The 16,688-nt window shown below is 42.3% G+C and overlaps 1 protein-coding gene and 1 non-coding gene across 2 annotated transcripts in view; both read left to right on the forward strand.

The window, feature by feature from the left end:
• Positions 1 to 16,688, forward strand: part of TANC1 (tetratricopeptide repeat, ankyrin repeat and coiled-coil containing 1) — an 87,797-nt gene that overhangs the window by 354 nt on the left and 70,755 nt on the right. The window lies entirely within an intron of this gene.
• Positions 243 to 5,573, forward strand: DAPL1. Its single transcript, XR_006939849.1, has 4 exons — positions 243 to 1,179; positions 2,224 to 2,311; positions 3,680 to 3,728; positions 5,246 to 5,573. It is a non-coding gene; the product is annotated as a death associated protein like 1 (transcript).

A 16,688-nucleotide genomic window follows, 5' to 3' on the forward strand; every position in this document is an offset into this window, starting at 1 on the left:
CGCGTGCCCGGTTCGCTCCTCGGTCGCGCTCACCCCGCGCCCCATCGGTGCCGGCGGCGTCTCTCGTTAGTCCCCGAGTCCTACGCTTGGTCCACGCTGAGGCGTGCTCGGTGTTTCCAGAGCTGCTTTTCCAAGCGTACTTCTCTAGGTTCGGGAGGTAACTTTTTTCCAGTTTCTCTGGCTGGCCTCAGCGCTCAGCTGCCCTTCGGGTGTCGGGAACAGCTGCTCGGCGCCCAAGCGGCCCTGAGGCGGCGCTGCTGGGTTCGCCGCTCCCCGGGCGCGGTGCCGTCCGGGCGTAGCGCAGCTCAGCGCTTCTACGCCGTGCTGAGTTTTGTTGCCGCTGGTTTTTACCTTATTTCTTTGGAAGTTGCGGTGCTCTTTAATTTGGAAGCTAGCGAGGACCTTGGTCGCTTCGCGCTGAACTCTTGGCTGTTCAGTTGCACAGCTTGCAGGCACTCACGTAGAAATCTGCGAACTGAGTACCACGTGGAGACTGTTGACGTCTCCCAGTTGCTTTCAGAAAAGCAGATGGCGCTTTCCCTGTCAGGCCCGTCGCTGCCGGACAGACCCCTTCGTTGGCCGCTCACCCGCAGCGGGGAGAGCCGTCCGGGCGGCGGCGCTCGGTGCCCGCCCCGCGGCTGCGAGCTGACCGCGCCGTGGGTCCCGCGCTGTTGGTTCGCGCGTTGCCCGTCGCGCTGACGTGCGCTCGTGCGAGGCTCCCGCGCGGGAAGGATTCCTGTGTGGGGTTCGACGCGCTCCCAGACAGCGCGAACATCCGCGTGCCGCCGAGTTGCGGAAGCGTTAACGTGCCACAAGGAGCTGTAGGAGAACAGACCTCGCTGAGACCTTGAAATATCCTGACTTTTCGCTTTTCACTGTTGTTAATCACGGCTAACAAAGCCCTAACCCGAACTCCCACTTAACAGAGGCAGGGAAGAGTTTCCCCACGTGGGAACTCGAGGGCATTTAGAATCCTGCTGCTCTTTGCTAAAAGATCGTTGAACGCTGTTGACGCTTCTATTTCAGAGACATCTCATTTTGCAGGAGATTACCAAAATAAAGGAGTTCCACGTCTGTAGTGGATTTGCAGCTGTCAGATCAGTAGGCTGCTTATTTACTGCTGACACGACAGCAGAGTTAACTGCGTGTAAGCGGTGCTAGAAAGGACAGCCGAGCCAGGTACTGCAGAACTCCAGCACTGCAGGGCTGCTGCAGGCACGGCTGGAGAACTGTTGTTTCTAAGCCTAAACCTGCATCCAGGAAATGCAAGGGGAGTAGTCAGATTTGATAGAGAACAGCTGTTACTTGGGCAAATAGGTTTGGTAAAGGAAAAAAAAAAAACAAAAAAAAAAAAACGCGGGACAAATTCATTTCTCATGCTGTTTGGGAAGGTAGTTCTTGAAACTTTTCTCTGTCCCCTGTTCCTTCCTTTCCCCCTCAATATTTGTATTTGAAAACTGCGGTTCTGTGTATTTGTGATCAGAGTGGGAACCTTGTTGTTGGATGGAGCAACTTGTCCAAAGCAAGCAGGATGCTTTCTGAGTTTGTTCATTCTTGTGTTGGCTGGCAGGTTTAAAACTGGAAGCATCTTTGTGAACAGGAAGGTGTTTCAGATGGTTTGTGTGTTCTTTGTTCAGAACTGAAGTTTCTGACAAGCCTCAGAGCTTAAATTGTTACTGTTAGATCAGCTGTACTTTAATTAGTGCTAATTGGTTTTGTGATTGGCAGGTATCTTAATGAAGCATAATTAAACTTGTTAGAACACAAGTGTAAGATGCGCTGGTTCTTATCTGCGTTACTGGCTTTCTTCTGGAATGCCTTGAACACATCATGGAACCTTTCTTGCTGTTTTAAAACTGGAAATGTTTGGAGTTGTGCAATTTTTTGTTTCTTGTACTTAAAATGTAAACTCTTCCATCTGAGACTGACTGTTCCATAGATGTACAGTGCTGCGATATATGTAAGTTCCAGTCACCTCGCTGACTTCCTGATTACAGCATCTGGAAGCTGATTTGAGTACACTGTGACAGCATTTTAGTTTTTTTTTGTGGATCTCTTTGGCTTACTTCATGTACGCATGTATATATAAGTGAAGTAAAAACAGAGAGAAGTTGTGAAAGAAAATTTCTTCTTAACCGTTATCTGGGGTGTATTATTTTGTCTTCTCTGTCTAGCATGCAGTTCTATCTGTAATGCTACATAAGTTGTATTTTCTTCTTGCAGTCAAAGCTGCAGGTGTGAGAGTGTCTAAAAAGCAAGAAGCCGTACCTGCTGGGACAAACACTAGGCCCACCGGCAGAGACAAGGCCAGGTACTGTGCCTGCAGGGCTCCCCTGCCCCAGGGTTACGGGATGTAGGCAATGGGCTGAAGGTTGAAAAATAGACAATCGTTTGATTCTGTCAAGTTTAATACTTAAAGTAACTTGTGCAATTTATAATTAAAAGGCAAGTTGGAGGTAGTTCTGTGCTTTAAAAACACAAACTTCCACATGTAAGGAAGATGCTTCACACAACAATGAGAGGAAGAAATGCGGAATATCTGCTCTCTGTGCCATGGAGCAGAAATGAAAACATCACTGCCCACCTGTAATTAGCGACTTTCAATTTGTTTCCAGTAAAATAAAATGACTTCAGGCTGTCCTATATTTCACAAGGGTGCCTTATGCAAGTCTGCATGAGTTTGCTGATAATACATTAAAATTGGTTATCCCTCATTAGTTAAGGGAAGTAGGTTTTTGCTGTCTTAATAACTCAACTTGTGCTTGTGTTTTTTTGTGGTGCATTATACCTTACATTTCTTTCACTGATTACGAGTTGCCTGGGTCCAGTCTTGCTGCTGTCTTTTTCAAAGTCATGGTTGTCTGGTAGCATGGGCAGACCTCTTTATCCCATATTTGTCAATGTGGCAAACTATTATCAATTGCTAGATTGAAATTTCAGCAGGAAATGTATCTTGCTGCAGCCATGCAGCCACAGAATTATTAACTTCATGAAGTCAGTACCTGCTTTTTCAGGAGTTATAGTTCAGGTGTCTAGTCCCATATGTAAGGACTCCATTTTAAGCTACAGAGGTATCAGTACAAATAATGGTATTATCAGAAGAATATGCAGTCTTCTAATGCTGAGCTAAGTTACTTCATATCCACAGCTTGTTTATTTGGAATGTTGGTGATGTGGCTATTCTGCAGTATTAAAATATGAAGAAGTAATGGGATATTCTCATACAGAAAGTTATTACTTGAGAGGTTTTGATGTCAAAAGAAAAATTCCTTCTCCTCCAACCACCCACACCAGAGCATGAATGCTTTTTGTAGGCCTAGATTAAAATAAAGAAAATGGCAAGTCAGGCTTTGTGGGTCTGAACTCCAGCACTAGCCTTCTGTGAAATTATTCCATGGTGCATAAAAAACCCCTTCTTGAAATACTTAAGGGTATTTATATATAGGTTTTTCTTTATTTATATATAAAAAGGAAAAGTAACAACACGGTATTGCCATTTCTCTATTCTGAGACTGCACTTTCCTTTTCATATTCTTGTATTCTTTAATGTGGTTAAGGGATTTAGCTCCAAAACCTGAATTTCTATTACAAAATATTTTGTATTAAGAAGTCTAAAAAGCAGTTGTCAGTGTTTTTGCAAGATAGAGATGCTAAATACTATTTTTTTCTTTCTTTGCAGTATTGTCAGTATTTCAAAAATTCATCACATGGATGTCATGCTGCGCAAAGTAAGTAGGCCTGGAAGAACAAGAGATGTGTTTGTCAGGTCCTCTCCATGAAGCTAAAGATAGAATATCAGAAAGTGAATTCTCCTTAAATTGCTGTTGACTGATGTTTGTAGATTTGTCATCTGCTGCTAGACATTCCTGAGATGATCTATTATGTCAGAGGTGTGTGGCTAACATGTAACTAGTTGTCTTCTCTTTCCTGCCGTCTATGATTCCACTCCTATTTAACATTAAATAAGTAGACATGAAATTGCTGCACATACCCCTTATAGAAAGATACTCTGAGGTATTAAGATACCTTTTTTTTTTAAGTGGTACATTGAAATGTGGGTTAAAAATAGCAGTGATGTAGTAAGTTGTTCTGGCTTGTAACCCCAGCTCTGCCAAAGAGAAAACCCACAGTCTTCAGCATCACCTAACTATAGAAATAGCTTTAGCTTCTCTAAAGATTCAACTTGGCGAAGAGAAGAGAGAGCTTAGAAAGGAAGTGAATAGTGTTGATGAGAAGTGCGTAGATGGTAAGCTAATGTGAAATTCCTGCAAGTCATTGAGACAACAGGTGCAGCATATTCCACTGTTGATCTGTATGCAGTTATGTCACCTGAGGCCTGATAGTCATTTCCTTGATTTCTCCCTTGGAAATACTATGAGCTTATACTAGATTCTGTGTCACAAACCTACTGATCGACACTTCTGTTCATTATTATGGCTCTGTCACTAGATAGTGTCTTGTATCTCTTGCTAGGCTGTTGATGCAGAGTCTTACACTTACACATTGCAAAAGCTGGTTTAACAAGCGGCTTTTTAATTTGCATGCTAATCAGAAGATCTGACAGCTCTCATCTATTCTTCATACATGTGTGATCTTTAGATTATGAAACATACAAGGACTTCCTCTGTAGAGGAATCTGTAGAGCTTGGTTAAAAAAAAAAAACACCATCAGTCGCATATCAACATGAGCCTTTCATCAACAGATGGGATCAAAGCTTTGCTATGTAGATCTTGAAATTTGGCTTAGACCTATTCGTTAAGGTGAATAGTCACCCTGTTTTTCTTCTCCTTTCTATCTCTTCTGCTCTTATCTAGCACTTTCTTCTACAGCTGGTTTCTAGACTCTCGTACATAAAGCTTCCTCAAAAGTTTAGCAAGTAATAATTAAATACTACAGTAATGGTTGTTTGAATCAGAGAAAGTAAGAATTTGAAGCAACTTACTGTTAACTCTGGGATACAGTTTTCACTCTGCTTTCTGTATCTTAGCAAATGGTCTTACGAACAGCTGGGGAAAAAAAGGAAAAAAAATCAGCAGTTCACAGAAAGTCATGCTAATGTTCTGTTTTTAAAACAGAAATTATTAAATGTGCAGTCACTGAGTCTTGATGTGTTGATCACTTGAACTTTTTAGATTTAGGTTTTACTGTGTTCTTTAAACTGCTATCATGTGATCAAACTTAGGAAGCGAACAGTGGAAAAGTTGTATTTCATTACAACTTCTTTTCCCCATTTTAATGTTACAGATAAGCCACAATATCCCTGCAGCAGCGTTACAAGTTGCTCACCAAAAGCCACTGCCTTCCTTGGAGAAGTTCATGCTGCCTAAAAGAATTTATATTATTCAACAGCCACGGAAGTGTTAAGACGTGCCTTAAAAAAAAAAAAAAACAAACAAAAACCCCACCACATTCACGTTGAAGCAGATTTCTATTCTAAACAGCAAGTAGCACGCTGGTAAAAGGATCAAAAGCTTGGCTGCCTTGTTATCTTTTTGCATTTCTGTTGGTGACAATAAAATACTTTATAAAGAGAGTTACTTGGGTTGTATTAAAATATCCTGGCTCTGTCTAATCTGACTTTACTGGTGTTTGTTAATTCCTTGGTGCTGAGAAATCCAGCAGCCTCACCTGCCCTGTGAGTTGTCACTGAAGTACTGGAAACTGCCCATCCTCTTTTCAGTAATATTTTCTGTTTTGTTTTTTTAATGTAGTGATAGCAAAGCTGAAGTGAATGTGATCCTAAGGAAAGTCACAGCTGAAAGGCATGTTCCCTGATAGCGTTTACATCAACTGTAAATGATCTCAAATGCTTCTTAAAAGCCAGACTGCCTAACAGGATGACTTCGATGTTTGTTTTGATCTTTTTGCTATTTTTTAATGATTTAGGCTGAGGGGTACCATACCGATTTTTGTTTCACGTTCATTGCTAACTTAGAAAACTTCAGAAGGAAGTATCCTTGAGCCTTGCCTGCTTATACTGTCAGTGGAGACAACAAAATAGTCCAAGTCCTGCAGAGGATAACTTGTCTGCTGCTGGTTGGTTGGGCAGCTCAGCCTTTTACTGCTTGGAATTTAGTTCTGCTGCGATCTTTTCTTTAAGGTAGCAATTGCAGATAAATATACCACTAAAATTACAGTGAAGCAGTCCAAATAGACTTCCTTGGCATGAACAATTATGTTTAGAGTTACATTTGTCTTGTCATTGAGACTTCTTTTGATAGTGTGCTTTGCGCGTAACTACAGCGGAAATCTTATAGATGTATGAAGAACTCCATCTCAGAGGGATCCCCGATGGGTCGCCCAGAATTAATGTGAATGTCTGCTTCACTTTAGTTGTCCATGAAAGGTAAATAGCTTTATGTTGATTAGAGATTAAAGTATGATGATAGTAGATGGTGATTAGTGTAGTTATGTGCTCTAAATAATGTACCTACATCCTGAGCAAATAGGAAAAATTCCAATGTCAGTGCTCCTGTGTAGAGGGCTGTTTTTTCTCTCATGTTCCTTATCTGGCTGACTGGCTGTGAAATATCGCTGTTACCCCAGACAACAGCAGCAATACACTTTGTGGGTGTTTAAGCTGTAGGTACAGAACTTGAAAAACAGCTAGTTCTGCCTTCCTATCGCACAGCACGTTCTTTCACCCCCCCAGGCTGATTGTACATGGAAATGAATATAAATGGTTTGAGTAAGAGAAGTCCAGTGTGTGGAATTATCTGTGCTCTCATGGCCAAGAGTAGCACAGAGGGCTCCAGCATGTCGGCTGATACATGTCAGTTCCCAATGGAATGAATGCCAGGATTTTTTTTTTCCCTGATCTTTGTTTTTTCTGAAGAAAAAATAGTGGGTGGTGAAAATACATTCTGTCATGGATGTCATGGATCTGAAGTCCTCTGAAGTAATCAGTTCCTGAAAATTTATTCTGGCCAAGGATTTCATGACAAATGAGATCTTTTTAGGAAAAACATTTTCTTCTCTTGGATTACACCTGCCAGCCCTCCCCAGATGCTAGGTTAACTGGGCACCTGATTGTTCTGGGGTGCGTTTAATGTAAATCTGAGTGGAGAATCCATCCAAGCATCTTCTCCTACTGCTGTCCTGGGGTGGTGCGTATCCTGGCACGCGCAGAAATCTGTGGGAAGATGCACCCTGTTCAGAGGAGCTATTTAATAGCTTGGGAACAGAGGTCTGGGATCCTTGGTTCTGTCCTGCACCCCTGTGGATGGAAACATCACAGTCAGTCCTAGCTGTGTGCAAATCATGCAGCAGAATTCCAGTCTGCTTTTGCAGTGCTTCATTGCTGCAGTTGTGTAAACACCTGTGTTGTGATGCGACATAAACTGTCACTGCTGTGACTGTGAGTAAACAAAAGGATCTGACTGCACTTGTTTGTTCCATATTGGATTTCAGTCTGTTTTCCAATGCACGTTATCTGAACAGTGTAAAATAATATGTTCCAGATAGGGATGGTATGCTCCATGTAAAAGGTAGCTGTAGGAAGTGAATTTATTGACATAAATCCGAATTTCCAGTTAGAAAAAGGGTACCTAACAAGAAACCAGAAGGCCTAATTTGATGAACTCAGTTTATTGTTTGTACTAAGTGTAAGGCAGGTGTAACTGCTCTTTTGCTGTAATATACATCTTGCAGCGTAAGAAATCCTGGCAACTGATCTATCTCACTCCCTGCTTCTGCCAGAAATGTCCCTTGTGCATTTAGTACAAGCAGCCTTTCATGTTTGCTTCCTGGCTTTGCAGCAAACCTGAAAGTATATGGAGAACAAACTCTTCTGCTTAAGTGCTTTATGATCAAGAACACTCCCTTTTCAATCGAGTCAGTCCTTTACTGTTGTATTTTTACAAGGGCATTGTCAGATGCATTTTTTTTTCTTAAATTATTTCTATTTATGTTCTACTTTTAGGAGGATTCTTAATAAGAACAGCTTAAAATCTATTTCAAACTTGTAATAGATTCAACTTAGTTTTTCATCCTGTTCATGCCTTCCAGTCTGTGTCCATCTATTTTATGTTTGCATTATTGGTGCTGTTATGATTAATCAGTTTTGCCTTCTGTATCTAGATCTAGTTTCTAAATCTAGATCTAGTCATAATATGTGATCTTGCCATGATTATTTAAGCATCAAGTACAACTGAATCCAGAGTGTAAGGAACAAATGAAGTTGGTTTGCTGGGAGTGATGAAATTCTTGCAGAAGCCTGTTTTCGGGCTTCTTCAAATTTATTGCAAACAATGCAGGCACTTGACAAGGATGGCGTGGCTTCAGGAAACACTTTCTTCTGTTGAACTTCTTGGTGAAAACAACATTGGTTAATAAGCTGTTATTTTTTGCCTGTAGACTTCAAAATGGCTTAGAGATGGGAGTGGCTGAAGCCAAGTGACAATGGAAACCACAGAATTCTATAAATGTTGGTTGGTTTTAAGGCCTTCAAAATATTCTTAAATTTGATTGTGTCACGCATTCTGCTTGAAGGCTTAAATAAAGCGTGTTTCCCTGGGCAGGGATGAATTTCTTCTTGAGCAAGGATGAGTCTCTACCTCTTAGCACCTGGTACTCACAGCTTGTGTGCTACTTGACAGAGCTACTTGAATTTGGAAATGTGAAACTTCAGCTGTTCTGGAATGAACTATTGTGCTATTCAGTGTACAGACTTAAATCTGATTTGATAGTACATGATAGTACATGATTTCTGATTTTTGTGCAAAGTCATTTAATGACAAAGAAAATGTGTCTAATCTGGAAACCTACAACAAAAGGGAGCTGTAACAAAAGGCTGTTTAAAGCATCTCTTCCTTCCAAGATGTACTTATTCAGTCTGTTCCCCTCTAACAGTATGCACAGATTTGCCAATATTCATGCCCAGTAACTTTTCCTTGCTGCACAAAACCCAGTTTTGATAACCTGTGCATGCATAAACATTTGCATTTATTGAGTTCAAAAGAGTATATTTCTGGACTGTGAAAATTCCTTGGACTAATTAGTGTTGTCTGTGGTACCGTGTGCATAACTCCTAAAGCAGGTTCACAGTAAACAGCCTTTTGTTTGGGAACTGTCCTTGATGACTGTGGTTTCAACATAGTCATAACAGCAAGTTGTCAGGAAGCATCGATCTGCTTGGGGATAGGAAGGCCCTACAGAGGGATCTGGACAGCTGGACTGAGGCCACTGGGGTGAAGTTCAACAAGTCCAAGGGCCGCATCCTGCGCTTTGGCCGCAGCAACCTCAGGCAGTGCTACAGGTGTGGGGCAGAGTGGCTGGAAGGCTGTGTGGCAGAAACAGACCTGGGGGTGCTGGTCCATGATTGACTGAATGTGAGCCAGCAGTGTGGCCAAGAAGGCCAGTGGCATTCTGGCTTGTATCAGAAATAGCATAGCCAATGGGAGCAGGGAAGTACTGTGTTTGACTGCTGTGTTCAGTTTTGGGCCCCTCAGTAGAAGAAAGACACTTAGGCCCTGGAGTGTGTTCAGAGCAGGGCAACAAAGCTGGTGATGGATTGGAGCACAGGCCTTATGAGGAGTGGCTGGGGGAGCTGGGATTGTTCAGTCCGGAGGAGGCTCAGGGGTGACCTTATCACTCTCTACAATGACCTGAAGGGAGATTGTGTTGAGGTGGGGGTCAGCCTCTGCTCCATGTAACAGCGATAGGACTTAGAGGGAATGGCCTCAAGTTGTGCCAGGGGAGGTTCAGGTTGGATGTAGGGAAGTACTCTTCTCTGAGAGAGTGATCAGGCACTGGAATGGGCCGCCCAGGAAGGTGGTGGAGTTTCCAACCCTGGAGGCGTTCAAGAAACATTCAGATGTTGTACTAAGGGATGTGGTTTAGTGGGAAGTGTTGGTGATAGGTGAGTGGCTGGGATAGATAGATGATCTTGGAGGTCTTTTCTGAACCTTCAGCGTTTGGCTGACTGCATTACTGAACCAGGCTTGGACATGGCAATTGTTTCCAGTGTTTTTCAGCTACTGTACACTGTAAGGTGTTCTGGTTTCCCTTTTTAGTAGTAATTGTTTCCACATTCTTTGACGAAACCATGCAGAGAATGATTCAGCCTGACAGTGAACATCTTTATTTTTCTTGTCAAACTTGGCTGCAGATACAGGGCTGTGCATTATTCCACTCTTTTTGGATTTTGATGGGAAGCTTCCAGATAGTGTTACCCCAGACAAATTTCTGTTAATTTCTTTTGTAACAGATTACCAATTCTAAGTTCCTTGAAGAGATGGATAAAATCGTGAAGTCTGAATATTTCCTACCTTCCAGTTTTTCTAGCTTGCTAAGACTCAAGAGGCAGTGCAGGTTTAGCAATCGTATCCAAGAATTTCAGAAGCCTCGGTAGTTCTTATGAGCATACCACTTCTGCCACAAGAGGTAGCAATGTCTGCATCTTAACTCAGGTTCAGCCAGCTAAGCCAGCTTCTGGAGACAGCTTATAGCGTAGGAGAACAGATATTTAGTTTGCAAAAAAATTGCTGAAATAGTTTCAAAGAAAAATAATAGGTTAATTTCTGAAATCATTATTTGCCATTTCACAGAGGACTCCAGAAGTTGTAGTGATACAAAGGGTGTAACAGTTGCCAGATGGTTCCTTTTCCTCCCTACGTTCTCAGTGTTCATAGCTGTAGTTGATTAGACCAAGACATAAAACAAGGAATGCAGGAAAGTGCACAGTATATTTTTATTAGGCACATTTACATAGATAATCAGCATTTGCTGCTTTTACAGCTGCATTCATGCTGTATTTTTAAATACGGTTACTTTAGAACCAATCCATTCCTCCATGAACTTGGGGAGCTAGATACATCATTTCACATCCCTGTGTGGAAAGGGATGGTGTTTCTGAAGCTAACTTCATTTACCCCAGAAGTTAGTTTTATGTAAAGGAATAATTGGAGTTCTCCTGAAGCTGTTATAAAGAATTTGTTTTTATATGGTAGCCATCATTCCAACTGTAAAACATATGATAAATGTATACTGAAATAGAACAGTCACTAAAATGAGTAATGACTTTAAACTTTAATTCAACCTACTTTTGCTGCTTATAACTTTCTGAAATTCCTTCTAGCTTAAATCTTCCATATTTGGTATGGTTGTTTGTTTTCTTTTTTGGAAATGAAGAATTAGAGCAAACTCTGAGCTGCCTTTAAGATACCCGAGTCCGAAATATTTAGTCTCTATGTGTTACTGTCAAGAAACATCAAACACAGTGGAAAGCAAGAATGTATATTTAAAAAAAAAAATTGCTGAAGTGTAGAATTGCAGATTTGGTTTGTTCTATGGATCTCAGCCTTAAAACGTATAAAGTCAAGAAGCTGATTCTAAATTTAGATGATTTTGTTGGAGATGCTGAAACAAGGGCAGGCATTTAGTTTTCTCAATGCGTATGCATTCAAATTCTGTGCAGAAGTTTTTTGAGGTTTCTGAAGACAGTACTTTATTATTAATTGCTTTCCAGTTATGTTGAACTCTGGCCTCAAAGTTTAGCAAGGCCAACTTTAGGTGGTTGCTGTCTTTAATATTAATGACTTCTAACTGAATTAAACTAGCAAATGGTAAACAGGAGGCATTTTTAAACTGTTACAAGTGTATTTTCCATGATGCATTTGTGACTTCTTTCAGGAACTTAATGCAACGATGGCTGTGTTGAGAATGCCTTTATCTGTGTGCTCACATTCCCACGCACCAAAATGCGGCGGAAGGACGGCAGTAGTGGAATGTTCCAAAGCTCTGGGACAGGAGGGAATGCAGCACTAATCTCAAGGGAAACAGTATGATTTTGTTATGTAGGAAATGACACCTAATACTTCAAAAATCCGAAGGATGTGACAAAAAAAAATCAGTGCACTGAAAAGCTGGAAGCACTGCAAACACGTTCTAAGTCACTAATTCTCATTTTTATTGTCTGAATATTTTTGTGCGCAAGGAACGGGGAACTTCCCACTCATTCTCAGCAACTGCCTTAAGAGCTGCTGAAGTTCAAAGAAGGCTATAGGAAATTCTGAATGAACAGCAGTTCTCGTGTGTATGAGGTTTTGCCGTGTGGCTTGCATTTCAAGCAGGAAGCTATTTAAAGTGAACTAACATTTTTACCCTAGGTTTTCTGCTGAATTGCATTGCTGAGGTTGTTTCCTGTAACCAAGAGTACTTTTTAAAATACTCATTGCTGTTAAGCTCCCTTAAAAGATTCCCCAACATTAGTTAGTTCTATTGCTGCAAAAAGTAAAGCAGAATGTTATGAATGTTATTTTTACAACTTGTGGCCCATAACAACGTCTCACATACCAGTTGTTCCGTAGGAGTTCAGAGGTGTGACCATGACACAGGTTTCCTGTGGGAGCCAGGCTGTAATCCAAATTCTGCTTGTTCTGAAAGTACAAAAGCTTCTTTAGGGATTGTGTAGACTCTTCATTACTTGCAAGCAATACCAGGACCTGTAATGCACCGTTCAGCTACCCTATTTTCTTATTTTTCCTGTAGCTGTCTCCGTCCATGGGACTGTGGATTACTTGCGTATGTAAGCACTGGGGAAGACGTATCCTAGGCTTTGTTCCTTGTGCTGCATGTATGCAATTGGCTGTCTTTGAGCAGTGCCTCTGTATGTATGCTCATGGATCACATCTGCACAGATTGAATAACAGCGCTTCTTATCTTCTCCTATCCAAAGTTTACTACCCATCTCTTGCTGCTTTTCTGATTCAGTGGAGCAACAGAAAAGATGCTATCTCCTATACTGCCTCCAGACAATCCTGCAAAAGTTAAACAAGGGGTTAATGCTTATCTGAAGATCTGCAGATGAAATAGAAAACCTGTTGGGTAACTTAGCTGATGCACACAGTGATCACAGAAGTTTGGATGAAGTGTTGTTTATAACTTGATGTTAAGCTTAATTCCTTTTGCCTTTAAAGCCCTCTGACCAACTTCTAGCCTGGCTTCATGGGGAAAAGGGTCTATATATAATTCCTGTGTGCATACCTATGTGTTCTCCTTCCCAGAATAGCTTTAGAACAAGTTAGTTCGTTTCAAGTCTAACTGGAGGATGTGAGCTTGAAATAGGCGGCCAAGATGAAATTACCTCCTACTAGTCTCCCACTGTGCAGAAGGCAGCATCACAAACAGAAGCAGCCTGAGGCATCAGGTAGCTGTGTGCTGGGTAAACATCATGGACATCTTTTACGTACAAAAACCTTGAATTGGTACTTAACTTTCTTAAATATCTGCAGATGCACAAAGCTACTGAATATGAAGTGCTGTTGTTATTCTACTAGTTAGAGGACAAATTGCTTTCTAAAATCATTAAATCAATTTTCTACTGAATTATTTCTTTGCATGAGACTCAAACTGGCAGGATAAAAGCAGTGATGTTGAAAGGGAGCTCTTAACATTTAAGATGGTAAGAAGGTTAAGATGGGCCCGAATTAATGTAAGCAGTAGCAAAGCTGAGCAGAAAAAGAAGCCTGACTTTTGTGTTCCTCCTCATCCCTAGCATTACAAAGGAACACTGCTGCCACTATGTTTTTCCTCTGTCTGAAGTTCCTGTTCTCCAGAACAAGTCTCTAAAACTGCCAGAAGCTTGCACGATAATGTGGGGCTATGAGGACAGCCTGTATTGTGCTTCCACAGTGAGGGTTTGGTGATGGGAGCCTGCAGGGGTGGCCTCTATGAGGAGTCCAGAAGCTGCTGCATGCTGAATCAGAGCTGGCTCTTAATGGGGACTGTTGCTGGCTGGGGCTGAGCCAGCGGATGGTGCTGGCTGCCCCTCTTCGAGAGCACATTGGGGGAAGGGGAAGAACTGCAGGGAGGCCTGAAGGATGGGACCTGTGATATGGAGCTGTGCTGGAGCAGCTCTTGAAGGACGGCAGTGTGGTACAGAGCTGAGCTGGAGTGGTGCCCAGAGAGCTGCAGCCTATGGGAAACCCACTTGGGATTGGCTTAGGAAGGACAATATCCGTGGTAGGAACTGCATGTGGAGAAGGGGGAGAGAGACCATGGAGAGGCAATGAAGATGTGGAGCACTATGGGCTGAATGCAATCCTGTTCCCCTGTGCTGCTCAGGAAGAGGAGGTAAAAGAGGGTGAATGGAAGGAAGGTGCTTTTAGTTCTCACTGCTCTAGTCTGCTGTCTATCTACAGCTAATAAATGACATTCATCTCTCTCTGCTGCCTCTCTTTTGCCCATGCTGGTGCTTGGTGAGGGATCTCCCTGTCCTCATCTCAGCCCTTGAAGTTTTTCTCATTGTATTTTCTCCCTTGTTCTATTGAGGAGGAGTGAGAGCAGTGTGGCTGAATGAGCTCCTATCAGTGTGAAACCAGTGCAGGGCCACAGCTTCTGTGGGAGAGAACAGAGGAGCTGAAGAATTTCAGTGGCTGAGAGTAGACAAATTATCTGGAAATTATCTGAAGAAATGTGTGGAAGGCACAAAGGGCAGAACAGCAGAAGCAGAAAACCAGATGTGTGCTGAATTCATCCCAAGAAAAAGCTACTGATGGGAGCAGAAATCCATGTTGCTATGATCAAAAGTATTGTTCTGCTGAGGCAAATAGGGAAATGTTGAAATCAGTTAAAATTGTTCTAGTTCTGAGCTGTTCTGTGAAACAGGAGGACCTAAATCCAATTGAGAGTGCTATTTCAAAAATTGTAATTGTGTACGGAGAGAGAGCAAGCACTGAGTATGTCTCCCAACAGCGGTGTTATAGCTCTGTTTTTCTGTCTCAGATTTCAAAGGCAAAATCATAAAAGGCTGCCAGAGCTGAGACATTTCCTCTGAGAGAATTCCTCTCTTTCCAGAGATGGCCTCATTGCAGAATGGAGGGAAGAGGTTCTCTGCAGGAAGAGGCAGAGGCTGTGGCCTGAGCTGCCTTTGTTCTGGGACAGGTCTCCAGTTCCTGAGCTGCTGGAGTCAAAATGAAGGAAGTGGCAGACAGTGAACCGCTGCTGGTGTGCCCCCGAGAGTCTTCATCTCCATGTTGCTCTGCATCTGTGGTACCATACAAGGCAATGGTGCCAGATGTTCTTGTGAGGATGCCCTTATTCTGTGTCAGCCTGCCACTTGTTTCTGAGCACACACGTGGGTCCTCTCTTGTACCCCTCACACACGTACTGAAAGATGCTGCATGAAATGCATGCACAGCATAGAAAATGTTCTAGAATACTCTGGCACTGTAGTAATTATTTGGCAGTTGAACTCAGATTTAGTTTTGCATGATGCATTAAACATGAACATAAATCATAGTTTGCTCAGCAAACCGTTTCAGTTATTTATATGTCTGTTTTGCATTGTGCCTACATTTTCCTTTTTTGGTGTGAGGAAGATTAATCTTTTTGGTAATTATGTGAAACTGTTGTAGAATGATATGTAGGGAAGCTGAGCAGTTTGGCCGGGACACGGAATGGCTGAAGCATTGGGTGCTTAGGATGTAAAAGGCAAGCAGTTTGAGTTTGGGAGGGAAAAGCACATCATATTCTGGTAACGTTATCGAGGTTGTGCTCATTGTGGTGGCACACAGACTGCCAGTGCTAAACCTCTGTCTGCACCTCTGAAAAACATCACCTTAAAGCCATTAATGTGAGATGGTTTCAGTGTTCTGATAACTAACTGGAGATAAAGCTCTGTAGTGGTTACCTTGATACAGCCCACCAGGGTTACCACAGCTGCACCAGAGTAAAAATATCTGTACCTCATTTCCAGTAGGATTTGGCACCAGCAGTGCAGTTACAACTCACTACTCGTGGTATAACAATCCTCCCTGCTCCTGCAATTAAGAGATCTTAATGTCAGCATTGAAAGCCAGCTAGCCTCACTACTGAGCTACTCCAGTTCACTGATGGAGTTACACTGAGATCTCATCAGCAGCTACACTGTCTATTTGGTGTTCAGTTCAAGATGTCGTATTTTAAAAACATGAGGTGAATGCTGAGATTTTGAAGTAGAATTCTGCAATGGTGAAATAAGAGATTACTGAGTAACAATTAAAGCGTTACCTGATGAGCACAGCTGAATTACTTATACAGACTGAAGCTCTGAGGGCGCTCCATGGTGGGTTAGAAGCAGACACCTGAAGTTGCCTTTCAAGCCGGGAGCCTCGCTGTCGTGACACATCTGTCATCAAACACAGCTTGTTTATTGCTGCAGTTGTCAAACCACTGCACTGAGGTGAATGGTTCTCATACCCCTTTCACCTTAATGTGCTGATCTGAAGAAGGAGGGGCAGTTCGGGAGCTGATACGTACCACGTCCCTGCCCAGGAGGGTAAGGAGCACGCAAGGGATGCAGCACTGTTTTGATTGCCTGTGCACATCTGCATGCCAACATGCAGCAGGAACAAGAGGCACAAAACCCAACCGCGTTTTAAATGAATACGATCCTGAAGTTACATCACTGTCTATTATCTGCTTAAAAACACAGCTCAAGTTTCTCATTGCTTGATAGAGAAAACATAAATATCTTCGTGTTTTTATACAAAGGACTCAGTATTCATTTTAACCAGTATTGCTGTATTCTTTAGTTAATGATCTCTGTGTGAAAATAAGGCTTAAAAAAATAGAGACATTTTTCTAGTGATCCCAGAAGATGAAGAAGTTACAAAGCGTGTGAATGGCACCGATACGTACAGCTCAGTAGTAAGGGGCTTCCAGCGACCGCCCAGCCGTGCCGCCCACCTCCTCAGCGCCAGCAGGA

The sequence above is a fragment of the Gallus gallus genome, chromosome 7 (genome assembly GCF_016699485.2).
Source record: "Gallus gallus isolate bGalGal1 chromosome 7, bGalGal1.mat.broiler.GRCg7b, whole genome shotgun sequence".
Lineage (NCBI taxonomy): Eukaryota > Metazoa > Chordata > Aves > Galliformes > Phasianidae > Gallus > Gallus gallus.